Consider the following 5,049-nt stretch of genomic DNA (forward strand, 5'->3'; position numbering starts at 1 on the left):
AGCCTTACCTCAGTCCCTGGGAAAATAATGGAGGGGATCCTCAAGGAATCCATTTTGGAGCACTTAGAAGAGGGGAAAGTGATCAAGAGTAGTCAACATGGATTCACCAAGAGCAAGTTGTGCCTGACCAATCTGATTAGCTTCTAGGATGAGGTAACAGGCTCTGTGGACATCGAGAAGTCAGGGGATGTGATATACCTTGACTTCAGTAAAGCTTTTGATACAGTCTCCCAAAACATTCTTGCCCATAACTTAAAGAAGTATGATTGGCTACATGGACTATAAGATAGACAGAAAGCTGGCTTGACAGTCAGGCTTAATGGATAGTGGTCAGTGGCTCAGTATCTGGATGGCAGTCAGTGTCAAGTGGAGTGCCCCAAGGCTCGGTTCTGGGGCGGGTATCGTTCAACATCTTTATTAACGACCTGGATAAGGGACTGGATTGCACCCTCATCAAGTTAGTGGATGACTCTAAGCTGGGGGAGAGGTAGATGCGTTGGAGGGTAGAGATAGGATCCAAAGTGACCTGGATAAATTGGAGGATTGGGCCAAAAGAAATCTGATGCGGTTCAACAAGGAGAAATGTAGAGTCTGCACATGGGATGGAAGAATCCCAAGCGTTGTTATAGGCTGGGGACCGACTGGCTAAGCAGCAGTACAGCAGAAAGGGATGTAGGGATTATGGTGGGTGAAAGGCTGAATATGAGTAAACAGTGTGCCCATACAGCCAAGAAGGCTAACAGCATATTAGGGTGCATTAGGAGGAGCATTTCAAGCAGAGCTAGAGAAGTTGTTGTTCCCCTCTATTCGGCATTGGTGAGGCCACATCTGGAATATTGTGTCCAGTTTTGGGCCCCCCAGTATAAAAGGAATGTGGAAGTGCTGGAGGAGGTTCAGTGGAGGGCAATGAAAAATGATGAAGGGGCTGGAGCACATGACCTCTGAGGAGAGGCTGAGGGATTTGGGCTTATTTAGTTTGCAGAAGAGAAGACTCGTGGGTGAATTAATAGCAGCCTTCAACTTCCTGAAGGAGTGTTCTAAAGAGGATGGAGAGAAACTGTTCTTAGTGGTGGCAGAACAAGGAGCAATGGTCTGAAGTTACAGAGGGAGAGGAGTAGGTTGGAGATTAGGAAAAACTACTTCACCAGGAGGGTGTTGAAGCACTGGAATGCGTTGCCTAGAGAAGTGGTGGAATCTCCATCCCTCGAGGTTTTTAAATTCCGGCTTGACAAAGTCCTGGCTAGGATGACTTTGAGGGGTTGATTCTGCTTGAAGCAGGGGTCTGGACTCGATGACCTCCTGAGGTCCCTTTTAGCCGTAGGATTCTATGAATCAAGTTTGCTTTTTTTGCAATGGTGTCACACTGTTGACTCATATTTAGCTTGTGATCCACTATGACCCCTGGATCCCTTTTCGGTGTGCTCCTTCCTAGGGAATCACTTCCCATTTTGTATGCAGGAAAATGATTGTTCCTTCTTAAATGGAGTAAGGGAGGTTTTGTTTACAACAAAGTGATTTCTTTCCCTGGTGGAAACTTGTGTTCTGGAGCCGAATTCTATGGCAAATTCACTGGTTCTGGAAATGCTGAGTTTTGGAGACCTGCAGCAGAACACATCTGTCTCAGATGTTCTCCGGGCTCTTTGGGCTGTGGGGGGGAGCAAAAGGGACAGATTGACCTGCCCCCCACCCATTTCAGAGGGACAGAAGGGTGAACAAGCTAAAAGTGACCTGTCACAAGGGGTTGCAAGTTTGGTTCCTGACATGGTAGTGCTCTGAGAGACATTCCCACCCTGGATCCCTCCATCATTGCTGCTGATATCACTTGGATGAACCCACAGCAACCTGCTAGGCCAAGAGCTCAAAGCTTGGAGCAGGCCAAGAAATATTGCTTCACCACAGTTCCGGAAGAGGTCGGACCAGGAGTGCTTTGCCCAAGGTAGAAGCCCCCTCCATCCCTGCAGGGAAGCCAGTGACCGCGCAGGCTTGGGCCTTCTCTGAAAGGGTGGGGGTCTTAATTTCAGATTGTGGCCTTGGCCAGACAAATAGGTCAGGCAGACAAATGTAAGGTCAGGCAGGCAAATACCCCAGCTGGTCCAGCACCAACCCGTTAAACCAATTAAATTGAGTTCCATTTCAGGCAGTGTGGCAAGGTAGGGGTGTAAGCCAGGGGCAGGTCTAGGAACTCAGCATTGGTGCGTGAAGTCCACAGTAGTTGGTGGGGACCATGGGGTGCAGAGTTCGTTCCTGGTCTGCTTCCCCTTTTTTTTGTCTGCCATGCTGGCTGGCTGTGCATCTCTGTTGCCCTGGGAATGTGGGGAACCTGGTTAGAGCTGGGGAAGCGGCCGGAGCAAAGGAGCCATTGGGAGAAGAGTGGCCCCTGGCCAAGATTGTGAGTGCCCCCTCCTCACACTTCCTGCAGTGTGACCTGCCCCGGCACCCACAGCAACCACCCCCGCCTCTGTATGTGACACTCCCCCACCCACAGCCCGTGTGTGTGTGTTTGTGTGTGTGTGAGACCTCCCCACCTCATGTTACTCCACCCAATGTGTGACCCCTTCACCCCATATTACTCCACCCCATTCCCTGTGTGTGACCCCCTCACCCCCTGTATAACGCCCCCACCCCGTTCTGTGTGTGAGACCCCTTTACCCCGTGTTACCCCCCCAACCCCATCCCCTGTCTGTGAGACCCTTTCACCCAATGTTACTCCACTCCATCCCCGTGTATGACCCCCTCACCCCATGTTATACCCACCCCATCCCCTGTGTGTGAGACCCCTTCACCCCGTGTAATCCCACCCCACAGCCTGTGTGACCCTCCCTTACCCCATGTCACAGCACCCCCATCCTCTCTGTATGACCTCCCCACCCCATGTTACTCCACCCCATCCCCTGTGTGTGAGACCCCTTCACCCCATGTAATCCCACCCCACAGCCTGTGTGACCCTCCCTTACCCCATGTCACACCACCCCCATCCTCTTTGTATGACCTCCCCACCCCATGTTACTCCACCCCATCCTCTGTGTGTGACCCCCCCCCCGCCTCTGAATGTGAACCCCCTCAGCCTCTGTGTGTTACTCCCTGGTACCTCCATCCTCCATGTATGACCCCAGGGCCCCTCTAGCCTCTGAGTGTGTGACCTCCAGTAACCCCATCATCCTTGTGTGTGACCCCCCCCACGCTTGTTACCCCCCCCCACCTCACAGCCCCTGTGTGACACCTCCACCCCATCCCCCATGTGTGACCCCCCCCACTCCTGTTTTACCTCACTTTGCAGCCCCCATGTGAAACCTGCACCCCCATCCTCCATGTGTCACCCCAGACCCCCTCCAGCCTCTGGGTGTGTGACCCCCACCTTCCAGCTTCCGAGAGTGTGGGGTTTAAGCCGAGAGGCAGGAGGGGAGCGGTTTGGGGGGGTGCATGTCTTTCCCTACGACAACTCAGATTAGCTACAATAATAAAATAACCATAAACTGTAATAAATAAACATGATGTTATTATTTTATTACTATTAATATATTTTCCCTTTTTCTATGAAATAACTACTATGAATATATAAACATGAGGGGGCACAAGTTTATATTCTTGCCTCAGGTACAAAATTAGCTGGGTATGGCTCTCTGTCTCGGGACAAAACTTTTAGCTGACTGCAGGAGGGACCCCAGTTGCTGTCCTTCATTTTCAATAGATCTTCTCCACGTTGTCCGAGGTCTTGCTCTTTTGCGTTCTCCTTGCAGGTTCCATTTGAGAGCTTGATGGACTGGGCTGGATGAGGGTTGTCTGAGAGTGTGGCCCGGCCATCCCCACTTTCTCCTCTGGATTTGAACGGCAAGTGGTTCTTGTCCCGCTCTGGTCCAAAGCTCCTCATTTGTGACCAAGCCTTGCCGTTGGATGTGCAGGATGCGCCTCAGACATCTGTTTATGAATGTCTGCAGCTTGTGATTTGAAGACCTTTTAGTACCCCAGGTCTCATATCCATACAAGAGCTCATGCTTCACGTTCGTGTTGAAGAGCCACAGTTTTGTCTTTGCACATATTATTTATGAACTCCATATGAGACAGAGAGTCTCGAATGCAGCTGTTGCTTTCCCTATCCTGGCATTAATATCCTTGTCTGTTCCTCCAGCTCTGCCCATCACACTCCCCAAGTAGGCAGGCAGCTGTTTGGGCAACACCAAAACCTTCTTCTCCATTGGAGGACAAAACATCTGAGGCCAGCCCAGGTTACACTGGCTGGATCCTATGTGATGCTGCAATTCCATGATTACCACACGTGCAACAAATTAAAGGCAGCTTCTTTGTCCTAGGGCCATTCCACAAAGCCAAGCCAGGCCAGCGTAGCCAGTACTTGGGCAACAGAACTCTGGCTAGTCAGGACTCCATCCTCCACCCAGCAAAGAGCGAAAAAGAGACTCTCCTATCCCACTAACAGTACTGGGCTCAGGACACATAGCCAGGCTTTGCTGAGTCCTTAGTAAGTCAGCTAATGGGATGAAAGGAGCTGTGAAGCCAGTAAGTAGAGAGAAAATCAACATATACACTAAACCAGGACATCACAGGGTGATGCTGCCCATGTCTCAGGGAGATCATTTGACTCCCTCTTCACCCCATCCTGGCTGGGGCTGATCACAGGCTCTTCCCCTCCTCCAGGAAACTTCCACCCCTTCCACATAGACCCCACCTTCCTCCACCCCCCTCCAGACACCATGTGCCGCTGAGCTGGCAAGGCCTGGGATTGCACAGAGAAGGAGACAAAGAGAAAGGGATGCTGAAGCCCACGGCTGCCGTGAGAAGTGTTGCCTCCATTCCAGATGGCTCATTCCCTGGGAATCAAGCAGCAGGTGTCCCACACACAACCTCAGCACTTTCCCAATAGACAGGGCACCGAGCCAAGGGAAAGAGGTCAGCTGGGGAGGCAGGGCACTGTTGACACATCCTGAGAGCAGAGCTGCCGCACAAGGTTACAGCTGGAGACTGCCCGGGCAAGGGAGTATTTAAAAAGCCTCCATCCGCCAGTGTGCATCCTGCTCAGCCGAAAATGAGGGGGCT

Source organism: Carettochelys insculpta, chromosome 1 (assembly GCF_033958435.1).
Source record: "Carettochelys insculpta isolate YL-2023 chromosome 1, ASM3395843v1, whole genome shotgun sequence".
NCBI lineage: Eukaryota > Metazoa > Chordata > Testudines > Carettochelyidae > Carettochelys > Carettochelys insculpta.